General features: G+C 36.1%; 1 long non-coding RNA gene across 2 annotated transcripts in view; it reads left to right on the top strand.

The window, feature by feature from the left end:
• Positions 1 to 18,171, top strand: part of LOC148044958 (uncharacterized) — a 43,274-nt gene that overhangs the window by 6,703 nt on the left and 18,400 nt on the right. For both annotated transcript variants that reach the window (XR_015696945.1, XR_015696944.1), the window contains exon 3: positions 17,046 to 17,152. This is a non-coding gene — a long non-coding RNA (uncharacterized LOC148044958). The remainder of the gene's footprint in view (positions 1 to 17,045; positions 17,153 to 18,171) is intronic.

Raw genomic sequence — 18,171 nt, 5'->3', positions numbered from 1 at the left:
GTAACGTATTTTCGTAATATGCGTGCAGATCCAAGCAGTGCGGCTTTTTGCATTTGACTGATGGTGATTTTGTCAATTTTTAACTGTTTTAAATGTAATTCCAGTGCTTTTGGAATAGCACCCAGTGTGCCAATTACCACTGGAATTACCACTGCTGGTTTGTGCCATAGTCGTTGAATTTCGATTTTTAAGTCCTGGTATCTTGCGATTTTTTCATGTTGCTTCTCGGCGACCCTGCTATCACCTGGTATTGCGATGTCTATGATTGTGACCTTATTTTTCTCAACCAGTGTGATGTCTGGTGTATTATGCGCCAGTATTTTGTCGGTTTGTATACGGAAATCCCACAAGATCTTGACCATCTGATTTTCTGTGACTTTTTCAGGCTGATGTTCCCACCAGTTTGTTGCTGTTTTAATATTATAATTTTTGCACAAATTCCAATGGATCATTTGTGCTACTGAATTGTGCCGCAATTTATAATCAGTCTGCGTGATTTTTTTGCAGCAGCTGAGTATGTGATCAACAGTTTCATCAGCTTCTTTGCAAAGTCTGCATTTGGCATCATCAGAGGATTTTTCGATTTTGGCCTTAATGGCATTTGTGCGGATAGCTTGTTCTTGCGCAGCCAGGATTAGTGACTCTGTTTCTTTCTTTAATGTACCTGTTTTTAACCATAACCAAGTTTGTTCCCTGTCCACTTTATCTTTTATTTTTTCCAGAAATTGACCATGCAGTGCTTTGTTCTGCCAACTCTCCATTCTTGATTTTATCACATCTTTTCTGTATTCTTGTTTTGTCTGTTGGGCCTTCAGTAGATTTTTGTTCTTTACTTCGATTAATAGATGTTCTTGAGTGTCTTTTAAATAATCAGCCAGTGCATGTTTTTCTTCTTCAACTGTTTGCTTCACTTGTAATAATCCTCTGCCACCTGATTTTCGGGGCAGATATAGTCTATCAGTATCACCACGTGGATGTAAACTGTAGTGCATTGTCATTAGTTTCCTGGTTTTTCGGTCCAAAAGGTCCAAATCAGCTTGTGTCCAGTTAACTATGCCAGCTGTGTATCTTATAACTGGTATTGCCCAGGTATTTATGGCCTTGATTGTATTTCCACCATTCAATTTAGATTTCAAAATTTTCCTAACTCTGTTGGTGTACTCTCGCCTGACAATAGTTTTTACTTCTCCATGCTTGATGTTATCCAATTGCAGAATGCCTAAGTATTTGTAGGCTTCATTTTCTTTGCATTTAATTAGTTGGCCATTGGGCATTTCAATTCCCTCAGATGCAGTGATTTTGCCCCTTTTTATGGATACAGTGGCGCATTTTTCCATGCCAAACTGCATTGAAATATTGGTGCTGAATACTCGGACTGTATTTGTCAATGATTGGATTTCTATTTCTGACTTTCCATAGAGTTTCAAATCATCCATATATAGTAAATGCGAAATTTTTTCAGCTTTTTTGGCTGTTTGGTAGCCTAATTTCATTTTTTTTAAGATTACTGATAGTGGGATCATTGCGATGATGAAGAGAAGAGGTGAAAGTGAATCACCCTGGAAAATTCCTCGCTTGATATTAACCATTCCGTAGCTCTCATTCCCTACTGCCAACTCAGTTCTCCATTGTTTCATTGCCTTTTCAGTAAAGGATGTAATATTTTTGCTAATGCCAGTTGTTTCTAAGCATTTTATGATCCAACTATGTGGCAGTGAGTCAAATGCCTTTTTGTAATCAATCCAGACCATATTCAAGTTCGTTTTTCTGTTCTTACAATTTTCTAATATCATTTTATCAATTAGAAGCTGATCTTTTGTGCCCCTGCTCCTTCTTTTGTTGCCTTTTTGCTCTACTGGCAAGATGTTGTTTGTTTCCAAATAATCCATCATGTTATCTGCAATAATGCCTGTGAGTAATTTGAAGGTTGTTGGTAAGCATGTTATTGGTCTATAGTTTTCAGGTGTTGTTCCTTTAGTTGGATCTTTCTGAATCAAGTATGTTTTTCCAGTTGTCAACCATTCATCAATTTGGCCCTTTTGTAAAATTTCATTCAGTTGCCTGGCCAATATTGCATGTAAACTGGTCAGATATTTGAGCCAGAAACCATGTAATTGGTCCTTTCCAGGTGATGTCCAATTCTTTACCTTTTTAACTCGATTTTTGATCATCTCAGTTGTTATTTCTAATACTTGCATTTGTTTGTTGCCAATGCTTTTCTCAAAGTCATGTATCCACTTTGCTTCCTTGTTGTAGTCCTTTGCATTTTCCCACAATTCTTTCCAGAATTCAACTGTGGCCTGCTTTTCTGGTTTTTCACTTTTGGTGTCACCATTCACATTAAGACTTTGATAAAAACGCCGTTGGTCTGATCGAAATTGCTGATTTTGTTTATATTGGATGATTCGTGCCTCATATCTTTCAATTTTTCTAGCTGTTGCTGTTATCTGCTGTTTTACAATCTCTACAGCTTCATTGATGTTTCTTGTATCCAATCTATATCTTCTGATTAGCCGATCTATGATTTTGTTGTTTTTAAGCCGTTGCTCATGCATGTTCTTTAAGTTACTAGCATCTGCCCTTAATTTTTTGATTTTTTGTTCTAGACGGATTTTCCACTTTGGCTTTGATGCTTTTTCTGTTGTGTGACTAGGTACTTTAATTTTAATGCCTAGTTCATTAGTGACTATTACAGCTGCGCTGTACATTAACTGGTTTGTTTCCAAGATGGATCCCGGTTCAATTGTTGAAAACACTGCATTAACCATTTTCATGATAGGGGCCAAAATTTTCTTAGGCACAGTTTTTAGTGATGGTAAACGTTGCCTTTCCTCATTAAGCAGAAAATGCTCCATGATCTTATCCTTCAATTCTTTTTGTTTTTGAGTTAGTTCATCAGTTGGTTCAGTGATAACTGGTTCTAGTGGTGGTGATGTTATTTCCTCCCCGAGAGCTTCTTCTGGGAGTTCTACTATAGTGTCTTTAGTTGTGTCTTGAATATCAGTTATTTCCGCTTGTGATATTGTTTTTTGGGTTTTGCAATTTGCCTGAATTTCCTCATGTTCAACTTCACTAAACACTTTATTCCGTATAATAAATCGCCTTTGATCTGCTAGTCGTTGTTCACTAACATTTGAATCTGGATATTGTTGTTTCCATAATTCATACATTTGCTTTAAATATCCTCTTTTTTCTGGCTCTGAGTTGTAGTAACAGGCCATTATGGCACGGTTTTCATCTGCACTATATTTTTGTCGTTTTGTTGGCTGGTCCACTTGTAGCCCACTTGTCGACGGATGTCCAGGGACCCCAACATCCGCCGCGGCCCTTGTTAACCCGCGCGACGACCGATGCGGTATGGAATTCTTATTCGTTTTTTTCACCATATTGTATGGGTTGGCGGGGTTTTTTTTATGGGACCAGATGCCAACCTGATCCCAACCTTCCTCCTTTCTCATCCGGGCTTGGGACCGGCAACGGTGGAGTTGTTGTTGTTATTATTATTATTATTATTATTATTATTATTATTATTATTATTAATGTATAATCCAAAGAGATTGCTAACCTTCCTTACATGAGTACCATTCAATATTCATATCCAATTATACCCATCATAACACTAGAAATTGTATACATTAGTAACATTATCAGTTGTTTATTTAAGCTATATCTATTGTCAATAAATTTCACTAAATTTAACTAGTTTTAAATTATATTCTTCCATCTATCAACCTGTATCTTTCCAATAGCAAAACAGTCTTATATCTTCTGCCATTTATGGTGCCAGCCTTCTAATCATCTTCTTGGTCGCCTTAGTATAGACTTCTCTTAGCAACTCCTTGCTTATAAGATCTCTCATGTAATCTTGATGCCCTCTTTCTGTTTCCTTATTCAGCTTATCTTTGATTGTCAGCAATGTTATCAATCTTTTGCTAATAGAATTTCTCTTTTTAAATCCATAGATTCTTTAGTTTTTTCTTCTTCTGTATCTTGCCCTCTGGAATAGATTTCTTCTCCATTTAATTCCTCTTTCAGTATTCCATTCTTTACATTTTCAGAGACAAACCAATCACCATAAATATCACCAGGTGTAATCTCTTTATATTCATTTTCCACTTCGATTTTTTGAGTTTCAACCACCCAGTTTTGCACTTGAGAGACATCCTCAATTTCTTCATCATATTTTATTGTTATATGCTCTAAATATTCGTCAGCCTTGGCTGGATTTTTTTTTTTAATAAATGTTTTTTAATTTTAATTTAAAACAGGTACAGCATCTTTCTTTACATCTGTAGAAAATGTGTCAATCAATTACAGATAAGTTTTGGTACATCTCCTCCACAGTCAACCAACATATCATATTAACTCAAGCATTATTATATATCCATTTTCATTTAACTGTTATTATTATTTAGAGATATTAATAAAAGTAATAACCTTGAACAATACCTGCCCACACTGGTGGGAAAAGAAAAAATCAAAAAGAAAGGGCAAAAAAAAATAAAAAATAAAAATAAAAAATAAAAATAATACAAAAAAAACAACAAAAACGACAAGAGACAAGGCAGGAAAACAAAACAAAACACAGGTATCTATTATAAAAAAAGAAGAAGTATATCAACTGGTTACAACATGCTTTGGTGCTTCTCTTCCATTAACTCATATTGATTCAAATATCTTAACTCAAATATTTACCATATCAACATCATTATACCTCCAGTTTTAATTACCTATGGTTATTTAAACATCCTTCATCCTTAGCTATGCCAAAGAATTAATCCATAACACATGCTGACATTTCATTTACTTATTTGTAAAATCCTCTATTATCATCAAATCCTCATGTCCTATTTTAGCTGAGCATCCATAATATTTAATTATATCATATATCATAACATTTTCCCAGTATTGATTAACATTTGATTGTATGTATTTTATTTAGTTTTTTTAATAGTGATAATTATTGTAGTTAATACTCTTTATGTATAATCTAAAAATGTTTTCTCATATCCAATTGTTAGTTATCATATCAACTCCACATTATATACATTACTATCAATATCAATTATTATTCAACTATATCTGTTACAAAAAAGAGCAATTAGGTTTAGCTAGTTTTCAATTGTATTCTTCAATCTATCAGCCAGTTCCAAATTATATACATTACTATCCATATCAGTCATTATTCAGCTATATCTATTACAGATTAAGGTAATCAGATTTAGCTAATTTTAAGTTGCGTTCTTCCATCTGTCAGCCTGTGTCTCTCCAATAGCAAAATCTTCTCAAACCAATTGCCATGCGTTGGATAAATTTACCAAATGTTTTTATAAGCAAGTCCAAACAAAAATATCTTCGCACCTTTGGGCTCTGAATGTCGGTGGTGAAATAATAGCTTGTAAAATTTTTCAAATTGACTTTAATTCTCAGGGGTGGAGTTTTCATTTCTCTTATACTCTGTCTCTTTAAATGAATCTTCTTTATAGCTCCCCCCCTCCTTTCTTCCTCTGAGATAGACCAGATGCCATTTCTCACATTTTCCATTTGTATTTCAGGAACATTCAAACATTCAACGATCTCAGTTTTTCCTTCATATTTTAAAATCAGATCCAATTGTCTTTCCAATCTCTGAAAAGAGTCAAAAAGCTCTCGACATGCGGAAAAAAGAATCTGGAGTGAAGCCATGATGTGTCGCAGTTAAAAATTACAAGTAAAAAGACGCTGAAAACTGTGCAATCTTATCTGATCGTAAACACAACCAAGTAATAAAAATGTCAAATCGTGAAAGGCTAATTAGTAGAGAGTAAACTTTACGATCCACTTAGAGAGAATCAGAGGGGGGGGATGTCGAAGAGTTCCTTGAAGCTTTTAAGAAATAAAGTAGCCACCAACCATAAATCCATAAAAAGGAGACCAATTCGCCGCTAAATTCTTCTATTCTTTGGTTTCAATTAGCTTAGGCTTTTAACGCGGACATTCTCTCTTGAATAATAAAATCAGCTTACCAGATGACATCACTTCTACCATTCTTAGGGGCAACCTGCAGTTTCATTTAGCACGCAGCTAATCCAGAAAGGAATTGGCAAGAGGGGTTAATACCCCCCCCCCCAGAGACTTTGCGAACGTCTCTGAGGTCACTGGGTCTCCCCTCACCTTTCACTGTCGTCTACGGGACAGCTAGGGTTCAAAAACCCGTCCAAAAATCCTTCGGTATAGAGGAATTTCAGGAATAGCCTGAAACTCCATCTTCTCACTGTTAAGCCCCGCCTTCTTCCAGCCTTGGCTGGATTTTTTGTTGCCAGCTTAAAGAACTTCTCTTGCTTCTTTCAGGGATTTTGTGATATCCCTGAGGTCAGCAAGACATATTCTTTCTGTTCACCATCTCTTTGGAACGGTTTAGGTTCGATTGGACCACTCAGTGGCAAAAGTATTGGCTGCGGTCTCAGAGCATCGAGAATGCACGTCCATATTGTCGTGACTCCTCCTCGTAATTGGTTCATATTTAGGATGGTTGCAGTGCCCCTGAGTCATGTGATCCCCTTTTGCAACCTTCTGACAAGCAAAGTCAATGGGAAATCAGATTCACTTAATGACTGTATTACCAATTTAACAACTGTAGTGATTCACTTAACAACTGCAGCAGGAAAGGTCGTAAAAGGGAGCAAAACTCACATAAGAAATGTTTCACTTAGCATCATAAATATTGTGTTCAATTGTGGTTGTACATCGAGGCCCTGTATATCTTCAAGGCTGTACTAATCAGCCCTAAATTGCTATAGACTAACTTTTGTATTTATAACTATTAGTTGCAATGTTCCTGTATTTATTTTCCCTGTATTCCTGTGTGATAGATTAAAAATAGGGCAAACCAAATACAAATTTGCTCACAGGTAATTGTCATGATTTACTGTAATAAAATACTAACTTCTTCTCTAGTCTTTGTCTGAGACAGAAATTAATAAGAGACAATGGTTAACAATGTTTTACATTCAAATATACATTTGAATATAAGTATATACCCCCCATTTAACTTTTTCTGCTTATTGTTGAGCCTCCACAGATGGTGGGGGGGGGAATATCAGGAATTATACAGACTTTAGGAAGGTACCTTTAATTATAGTATGTAAACAGAAAAACCTTGGACATTGTAAAAGAAATTTCTGACCTTCGTGTAATGGTGAATTTGTTTAAGGCAGGGTATCTGAATTACTGTATTTTTCGCAGTATAAGACGCTAGGTGTATAAGATGCACCAAGATTTTGAAGAGGTAAATTTTTTTAAAAAGTTTTTGCACTCTACAGACCTCCCAAAACAGCCCGTTTTTCGCTCATTTCTGCCCTCCCCAGCCCCAGGAGCACTCTGGAAGCCTCCTAAAGGTTATGCACTGCCATTTTGGTCAAGGGGCAGGGTTTCGGTAGGCAAAAAATGCTGTATTCAGTGTATAAGACCCAGATTTTCAGCCTCTTTTTTGAGGGAAAGGGATGTGTCTTATACTCTGAAAAATATGGTATTTCAAATACTTCTTTCTAGGTTTCCTGTCATTGAATTAAGTCACTGTTTTTAAAATAAATTTCCAATAGTTCTCCTGTCCCCAAATTATTTATTTTTTCTTTCCCTTCCATTACTTTTGCAGCCTTTCCACAATCCATCATATCTATGCCAGAGGATGGAAGGAAAGAGAAAGATGATCTCAATTCATTTTAAACACTTGCGTCCATTATACTGAATATTATTCCAGACTCCATTATATTTTATCCTGCTATCAGAGCATTTATGTATTTGAAAAATGCAAATGTTTGTCTATACAGTAGCACATAAAACAGCCCTATATAGCTAACAAGAACACATGCGCAACCCTCCCCCCATCAGCTAGAAACTCAGCATCATAACACTATCTTCTTAAAAACCAAACAAAATACAGTGCTCATTTTCCATCCTGACCCAACACTTGAAGGAAGAGCCATATCTTCGCTCTTCTGTGGAGCAAAAATGGCAAGAACCCTCCATATCTTTTTTGGGGGGGAGGCTATTTCATAGGGTAGCCATAGCTATTGAAAGGCTTGCTTCTTAAGTCCTACCAGATGACAATATTCAAGAGAGAACTGGGATGAGCTCACCATAATCAATCTGGTGAGGTTGCTAGATCAGGCTTTTTTAGCTTGGCATGTCAAAAATTCTGAAAATACCTAACTTGGTTCATTCTCTCTCTCCCTCTCCCCCCCTCTCTCCCCCTCCCCCCATCTTTCTCACACATACATGGACACACCAAACAAAAGAGAAACAATTCTTTTGTTGGTTCTGATTCTGATTTAGTTATTTTCTCTGTTGTTGTCCAAAGCCCTTTTAGATTTGGGCAGGTTGTACTGCAAATAGGGTTTAAAAATGGGTATTGTATTATACACATGTTTCTATATGGTTTGTTTCTCAATTTTAGAATTTATATATATTTCGAAGTAAATCCATTTCCAAATGACACTCTTTTACTGATGCAATAATCTCCTTTCACTTTGATTACAAGCATAACTCTTTGCACCAACATCAGTCTTCCATTCAGAAAGCAATATATTTGTTGAATAAATATAGGTAAAAGAAAGAAAATAGAAAAAAATGATTTAAAGAAGCAGCCTGCAGTTTTTTTTAACAGTGTTTAATATACATTTCTTTTTTCTAAATTCTTTGTTGATCCTAATTTTCTCTAATTTCTTTATTTCTTTCCCAAAATTTGTATAATTTTTATCTGGTTGAAATATAAAAAAATATATTTGTTGCACATAAATGTTTATGAGGAGTTGCAGTGGATAATTTCTGTTAAATCTGTTAAACAACAGCTTTTGCCTTTCCTCTCCTTCCCCTTCCCTTTTCCTTTCCCCTTCTCTTTCTCTTTCCTTTCCTCTTCGTACAGATGCCCATGATACCAAAAGCAACTTCTTTTGTTATATAAATGGCCACATAATAAATGTGTACCCTAAACTAGCTTATCTAGCTTCATCAAAATTTAATTAAATCATAGTAAAAGCACACATACAAACAAATGGAAACCTGGCTACAAATCACATTAACTAAATTAATGAATCCATAACAAGAATTAAGAACATTAATGCATGATTTGTACCCTATCCAAGTTAATTAAGAACCAAATTTTATGGCTATACAAATAATGATTATAGCGAATTGTGTTTTTGTCAACAAACAGTATTGAAACAAACCATTGAGGAAAGATGTGCGTGGGCTCATTCCATGTACTCCAAGAACAATTATTGCATTAACTTGATGATCACTTAGGAATAATAACTCTTGAGTACAGCTGCTAATTTTATTGAATCAAAGTTTCAATAAAATTAGTTGAGCAATCTTTTTTAGTCTGAGGAAGGAAGGTAGGGTGACGTTGGACAAAATATGCAGCATGAAGAGACTTACTGAATCAACAATGAAATGGTTATTCCATGTTTAATTGGCTTTTTGGACCAATCATTCTCCCTTAGTCTTTCCTACCAGACAAGGAATGCTTCAGGATATAATGAAGGGAAATTTCAGATATGCCTTGAGTTCTGAAGGTTGGAGCCAAATAAATGAGAGTAATCTTATGAGTGGATCTAGACCTGGTAATGATTGATATAAAAGCATGATACAGAGAGATAGATTTTCTGTATGTTAATTTAAAGGCAGTAGCTAGTTTCAAAACACACATAATGGATGCACCTCAATTCTGCTTTTTAAATATTTATGGCATATTTTATAGGCCATCAAAAAGGGATAATAAATGGATTGTGATTTTTCTGATGGCAGCTAGATAATGAGACGAAAACTAAAGTTGTATTCCCGACAACAAGAATTCATCCTATTCCCCATCTCCTTTTCAATGGTTTTAAGACTGCTTCTAATTAATTATTTGAATTATACTTGCTGAGATTTTTGACACATTATCAATCTTGAAGATTGCACAAAATATAACCAAGGAAGTGGCCTTCAGCTATGTAGGATGGCTTGTCAGATGCTTGTAGCTTTCCATTGTTTGCCATTTTAGACAACAATGATCAAATGGAACTTTATGTATATGGCTGCTTTGGTTTGGTGATAACTCTGAGATGCAAAACTAATATGTAAATAAAGAATGCAGAAATAAGCATCTTTATCACTTTCCCTTTCAGGTATGGGTGGGCAGTTGGCATATTACTTTAAACAGTTTGAGAGGAAAAAACCAAAAATGATAGTATTGAATATCAGATACTGGAAGGAATTGATGTATCATGATAAACTTTTAGAAAAACATCAGAAACTTTGTGTATTATCTGAAAGAAGCCAGCAATTAAAAGACGACCACATTTCTCAAAATTTAATTGCATACAGAGAAGCCCATTTTCTAGTGTCTTGGTTTGTTACTCATTTATGACTATGATTACAATGAAATGTCTTTGTAGGTATGATTTACAGAAAAACATGAAAATAAAATTACATCTATAATTGACTGACTTGGTTAGCATTTAATTTAGGAACTGACTTGAATATAAGTTTAGACCAAACTCAGTTTCATTCAGTTCCATATCAGGGTTGTGTTTGACCTGGGGGGTGGGGGGTGAGTGAGCGTGGCTGGGGTAGGCATGGCCAGCTCGACATCCTGCAGCCCTCAGCCAGCGAAAACAGAGCACAGGAAGGCTGTGTCCCAAGCTCCATTTTTGTTGGCAGAGGCACCACGGACCGGTCCTTTGCTGTTTCCAAGGCAGCCCTGCAAGGCCAGATCTAAGCACCCTATGGGCCAGATTTGGCCCCCGGGCCTTGAGTTTGACACCTCTGGTTTAGACAAAACCCCAAAGGTTGATTCATCCTTTCATCCTTCCTAGGTGGGTAAAATGGGGAGTCAGATTGCTGACTCTGTAAACCACTTAGAGACAGCTGTAAAGCGGTGTATAAGTGTTATTGCTATTGCTAGAACCTGAACCTAGCATTACTGACATATGGAATAGGAAACTGTTGGCTCACCAGTTGATCCAGGACTCCCATCCTAAATAGTGTAGCTAATAGTAAGTACTGTTCAGGACAAAATCTGGTATTTTTCTTTTTCCCTGCAAAATAAGTACTTAATAAAATACAATTCATTTTTGGTGCCTCTGATTTGGTACGTATGACTCTTGATTATGTTTCTGCCTTGCCCTGAAACCTTATTGCTATGTTGTTCTGAAATCCTTAAACTTCTGTTTTGCCTTTATTACTGGTTTATGTTGCTCTTTGAAACCAATTGGCCAGTAGGAAATCTATGTTTTGATTTAGATTTATCCAAATCTGGGGTTCTCAGACTTTGTGATATCAAGGCAAAATTGACCAAAATTGATCTCTGTGTCTGCCACATGAATAAAACTCCAAGACAAAAGATATCCAGGAAGAGAATCTGTCATTGCCTCCACCCACTGGAATATTCTCCCCCTAGAGTGGATGCAGGTCCCCATTTACCTGGCCTTTCAAAAGAGTTTGAAGACTTTGCTCTCTCAATTCTGATGGGGCTTTGCAGAGTGACCTGCAACTCTAGGGGCAGTTAGCATCTTCTCCCCATCTTTTAACCTTTAACTTACTGTATTTTTGTTTTCACTTGCCTCCTTTTATTGAGGTATTTTTTTTTAACAGTTTTTATGCTTTCATACTTTTAGTTGTACACCATTCAGAATCCACTCTGAGAGTGAGATGTGCAGTATAAAATATACTAGGAGATAGTAGAAACACATTTTTGGCTGAATGGCCACACCCAAAGTTGTCTGTTCAAAACTCTTGTTCTTCTGCTAAGAAAAGGGAACAGATGAAAAATTGTCTTACCATCTTCATGATCCAATCTTATGTGAGGCAAGTTCTGAACAATTCTGTGACACCTCTACCTATGTTGTTCCTGAATTACAGGAGGTCACAACACACAGTTTGAGAACCCTTTACCTTGTGAACTAATCAAAATTGTTTCATTAGGTTGCTACTTGATAGAAGTCCATGGTCCAGGAACAGCCACTTATTTTGAGATTTCCAAGCTGTATTGATTTGTTGCTGTTTTCTTCTTGACAGATGAGGATACTTCTGAACAAAACAGTCAGCCACACCCACCACTCTTTTGATGTTCTAAGAATGGATATAGTCCTGGAGACAAACTCGTAAATAAAATTAATACTGTCTAGCATTTTTCTCAACAGTATGTTATTTTCCCTCTCTTAAACATTTTAAAGGAAAAAAATGTTTGAAATCCTATTAGTTATAATTCTGGGAGATCAAGAAAAGGGCTCCAGATGCTTTGCTTCCTCCTTCATAGGCATGAATAAAATCAAATACAAGTACAAATATACAGGCACATTCTTTCAGCTATACAAGTTGTACATTTTTTGTTTCAAATATGTTCTTAAACCATATTTGTGAGCTATTTCTCCTCTTGCCAGTTCTCCCAGTTTTTTCTATGTTGCCTCTATCTTAATGAATGCATGCTGTGGAGTCAAACAAAGCACTCCAGTTGAGCTTTGAATAGAGCAAAAACCATTTTATCCAGTGCCATAAGTCTTCTGTCAATACATTCTACCATGGCATTTGCCCAACAGCCTGAGAGTAAAACTGTATGATGGAAATTCATGCCTTTAATATATTTCTTTCCTCCGTGCCTTTCCATTTTGTGGTTGATGATGTTAAATTATAGAATGAAGTTATTAGTGCTCCAGGCAGAAGTAAATTAGGATAAGGCTGGTAAGCTTCACTTCCAAAAATGCCTTACAGAAGGCTGTCGTAAAAGCAGCATGTGTTTGATGTGTTTGTGTACATGCTGATGTTACGTGGTGTGATGGGGAGTTTTTCCAAACATTAGTAGAGATTTTGTTTCCAGTTTTCAATTTGTGTTGCCCACAAACAGTAGAGAAAGAGATTCAATTTGGTGTAGTGGTTAAGGCAGTGTTTAAGATATAGTAGGTTAGCTTTTCCAGGAACTTCTATTACATAATCCATGTATATTTATTTATTAGTATATTTTAAAGAATAACATTGAAAGCAGCTAATAATTTGACTATGATACAACCTCCACAAATAATTATTTTAAATATAATGAAAAACAGTGCTGTGTATGAATAAAACAGACTGGATCCGTCAGTTAAACTGGCCAAAGTCACTTAAATGAGATATAGAAATTTAATAAATAAATGAAATCCTGAATCATCAGCTAATGCCAAAGGAGTTATTGTTTTTCAGCAAACTTTTTTTAAAAGGTCACTATAGTCTTCTAACCCTAACCCTACTGAAAAGAACAGTAGTAGCATTTGAATCAGCTGATTTTTCGCAACAATTTTTAAAAGGAATCTTCATATGAGATACCTTTTCATTTCATAAATCAAAATGAATGTGAAGATTCATTTTTATGGAGGGATCTGATAACCATGCAATCCCTTTCATTGGACTTGTCTATGAAAGTATTGCACACAGATGGTTTGAATCTCTGAATGCAGGAATTCCTGAATTGCTCCAGCATAGTTTAAAACCTTATTCCCCATTCTTTCATTTGACCAGAATTGTCTGGATTCAGTTTCATCAGAAAGAAAAACAAATAGTTCAAAAGCCCCACTACTTGACGTAATTGTGCTTTTTTTTTAGTCAAGTACTAACCAGCATTGCCCCAGACTTGTTTTCCTTTAAAGAAGGAATCTTTATCTTCAAAATAATGTGCTCTGTGGGAAATTTGGAAAACAGAACTGCTTAAAGGAATACCTAAAGTAGTTGTGGAAGTCTATATTTAAGTAATGTAATTTGGAGCTACAATGTAGATGGAAGAAATACAAGCTCTGTGATCAAGTTTCTAAGTAATTAATGAGTTCTGAAGAATAAGTGCATCTTCAGCAATGAATTAATCCTGTTCTTCCTTTACAATTCTCATGTTCAGACAGAACCTTTGTGCCCCTTGAAAATCCTGCAAATGTTCAAAGATACATATATTTATTTTGTTAGCTAGTGGACAATTCCGTTTAAAACATTGTGAGTTTATCTAGTTTTCTGTATTATTTTGCTAATGTGCTAATCACTTTTTAAAAAAACATTGGCTTTTAAAGTTTTAAGTGGCACCTTTTCCAGATACATGCTTTGTCTATTCTGATTTAATATATTGTGCATTATATGAAAAACATAAGTAAATCAATATAATGGCTTTTTGTAAAGTTAGAGAGAACCTGTTTGTTGAAAATAGCCTATTTCCTGTCCTTATTATTCTCAAATTGCTTTTAATATCTAGTAAATATTGATTTCTCTTCTTCATATCACTGAACCACCATAATTTCCCAATAAGTTTCAAAACATTATGGCTTTTCCCAGGTTTTCCCAGCTTGGTGTTTTCCAAACAAGTCGAAACTTAACTTCCATAATCTTTTGCTAGCATGGCTATTCATTATTTAGGATTTCTAGGCATTGTAGTCCCACTATGTCTTGAAGGCAACTGATTGGGCAAATCAGCATAACAGTTCTCAGAATAGTAATACACTCTTTCTTTGTTGCAGTTTAGTGCCACAGTGTGCTCTTTAGCTATGCTTTCCACAGCTGCAATTTCAGCCCTGGCACTTGGATCTTGTAACTGAGTATACTGCAATTGCAGTAATACTACTAATCATTGGCATATATTATCTAGCTGTCATAATCGTCTAGTGGCTTTTTATCCATTCCCTATCAACAACTGAATGGCATGTATGCATCAGTTAATAAGACTTCAATATGAGAACTGTAGAATTTGTGATCCCCAAGAAACAAGCATTCTTGTAACCACCAAGAGACCAGTCTCCATCAAAGACTATGGACATTACGCAGCTCAGTCTGATTGCCATGCTGATATCAACAGTGAAGAAACTATTGACTAGGTGTAGAGCATAAGAATTGTCCTGATAAAACATCCTCACCATCAATAGATGGCCCACACTTGAGAAATGTCAAATACCTTTTTGCTGTTTTTTTAAAAAAATCAGTTGAGGACTAGATGCTTATTTTTTTAACTGTGTTTCTCAACACCAGCACTTTTAAGGTGTTAGGTTTCAACTCCCAAATTCCCTGGCCAGTTGAAGATCACAAATCAAAATTGGAGGTTGAGAAACATCCGGCAATTATCACACATTTCTTGCCTGAAAATAGGAGATTTTTGGCAGTCAAAAGTTGGAAGGAGTTTAAGGGCAAACAAAGAGAAAAATAGATCAGAAGTAATTATGAGTCTTACCTATTCAATAGTTGCATTCACTTAATGACACCAGTTATTTTAAAGCCAACAAGCTCAATTTCCACAATATACTAACAATTTCAGAGTGTTACATTGTTTGGGAGGTGGTGATTTTGAGTGATACATGAACCGTGTATTGTACAAATCTAGGAAGTGGACTATTTTAAGCGCATTGTGTGAATGCAGAAAGTAATAGGCAACAGCCCTTTGATATTTCAGCAGTTCAAGGTCTACATCAGGAGTGCATTTCTGCATTCAAAGCATGTGCTCTATTACTGACCTCTGATCCTTCCATGTTGAGCATGACAGAAACCACACAATCTGCAGAAAGAATTGTTGTCCCTTGAAAGGAGAAAAGCTTCAGCAGTGAACCAGTGAAGCAGCTACTTGTGAGCTTCAGCTTTCTGACCCCTCTCCCAGTCCAAGACTATGAATCATCTGAGCATTTATAGTTCACCTACAAATTCTAGTGCCCAGGAGAATATTATTAACAGGGCTTGGGAGACCACAGGTTGATCCAACAACAGAGTAATATATAGACTACCCATGCCTTCTACTACCCAGGAAATCAAAGCAGACTTCAGTAAAGTAGCCAGATTTTAGCAAGATAAAGCAGGACACAAATTAATCCTATTCCAGCTGTGGAATGCACTATTCCATGACTTATTTCCTATGACTGTATCTGTCAAGCTTGCAAATCTCACTGGTGAATTTGAAAGCTTTGTAAGTTGTGTTCATATTACATGCTAGGCTAGACTAGTCAACATGTTTACTTGTTTGAGATGCAGTGTATAATGATTAGCCAAGCATTGCCATATAAATACTATCTGGATCAGGCTATTGCATTAATCTGTATGGTTGATTGGACAGAAATAATTCTATAAACACACCAAATGTTCTATTTGGGATTTTCATTACAATTAAGTTTTACTAACCTTGATTTAATACTCAGCATGTTAGAAAAATGTATATGTAGGAACATTTTTCTTTATTTCTCCTTTCTTCCACTTTATGATTCATCCCATTACAGCCTTAGTATTGTAATCAATTTTTTAAAATTGTTAATTTAATAAACAAAAGTAACAACTGAAGATACAATAAAAAATGAAGTATATCCATAATGGTAAAAATAAATTTAAAAATAAATAAATATATCTTAAAGAATTAACTAGTATTGAAATCTATATTCCACTTATAGGGCAAAATGTTCACTTGTTAATTGAATACATGATAAAATATCTCTTCCAGTATTTGAAGAACATTATCATTTATTCAGGTCCCAGCTAAACCCACTCAGTTTCACCCACTTGGATTTGTTTTTATATCTCTGACCATATCTATTCAAATTCTTTTGGATTGTTACTGTCCATAATGTAACACAGATGAGGTCTAAGCTTTGCATAAAAAAGAAAGGAACTAAACAATTTGCAGTACACAACACTTTGGGCTATTTGAGGGAAACGTCTGGCTACAGTCTGCAGCGATTGTCCCTTATTTCTCAGGATTTATTTGTATCTTGTTGCAGTTAAGAAGCTCAAGGGATAGATATTCTTTTCAGATTAATCTATAAGCAGATAATCAGTTTGTAGCTGGATGATGTATAAATTCTTTAATTCCTGTGAACTCTTGATAGGAAGATGTATCCACAGTATACATTTTTTCATTTAAATAAATAGATTTGCTCTAACAGTTAATGTTGAAAGGCAAAAATATTATATATCATATCTGTTGTTCTTAAGTTTTAAATTTCCATTTGGTTTACATTTCTGCAAACCAAACATTGTTACCATACTTGCTAGATATTTTGAATTAAAAATCATAATTTTTGCACATTCCCTCTTGTTACTTTCAGACCCACATCTTCCTCCACGCAGCCAGCCAGGGCCAGCGCATGAGGCCGAGTGAGTGGCATGTGACAGTGGCGCCTTCAGCCCACCCCGCCAGAGACCTGGCTGCAAGGTGAGGGGGGAGATTGCAATGCCTACAACCCCCAGAAGCCTCTGGGGCTTGCAAACAGGAGGGTGGAGTTGGGAGCATCTCATTCCTAGAGAGGGAGGCTCTCCAAGGTTTGCCTGTCATTCAATACAAACCAAGCCAATCTTCCTTTTAAACAGGGTCGTCCAACTTTTCAGAGTGGTGGACTTCAACTCCCAGCATCCCCCAGCCTGGGAATGATGGGAGTGGAGTTTACTACCAGTTCTGTGGGCATGGCCTGGTGGGCATGGCTTGGTGAAGGTGGAAGGATACTCCATTCCAACCCAACTCCAGGGGAAGGTTACTGCAAAATCCCCATTTCCTCCCGATCAGCTGGAACTTGGGAGGCAGAGAATAGATGAGGATGGGAGCCAGTCAAAGGTGGTAATTACCAGTTCATTTGATTATTTTAATTTATATATATATATATATATATATATATATATATATATATATATATATATATATATATATATATATATATATATATATATTAATATATTTTATTATGTTTTCATTCTATACAATCACATATTCACTGTGCTTAATCAGGGCATATAACATTGAATAATAAACACGGCCCTCACTTATATAGAAAATGCCCTCTACAATACAAACCCAGTATACCACCTTGGCCCGCCATACACCCTCTTTCAACCCCCTCCAACTTTCATTCTTCCTTCTCACACACCCCTCTACGCCTACTTCCCCTCCCCTTCTTTCTAACCCTAACCCTATCACTCCCTCTCCATTCCCTCCCTCCCTTCTCCTCCTCCTCTCTCTCACCCTCTCCACCCTCCTTCTTCTTTCACTCGACTCTTTCCTTCGGTATCTATTACCTTCCAGTATATTCGGTTTGTTCTATTTTCGCACTAACATTGAAAAGCCACAGTATACAAATACAATCATGGAATTTAACACATATTGTATTTCCCCCCTCCCCCTAAATCCCCACCTCCCTTCCCTCCCCCCGACTTCCCAAAGACCATACGTGGTATAACTTT

This window comes from Thamnophis sirtalis, unplaced genomic scaffold (assembly GCF_051295495.1).
Source record: "Thamnophis sirtalis isolate CommonGarterSnake01/CBP01778 unplaced genomic scaffold, rThaSir2_p1.2 scaffold_6, whole genome shotgun sequence".
Lineage (NCBI taxonomy): Eukaryota > Metazoa > Chordata > Lepidosauria > Squamata > Natricidae > Thamnophis > Thamnophis sirtalis.
This window is presented reverse-complemented; position numbering and strand designations above follow the sequence as displayed.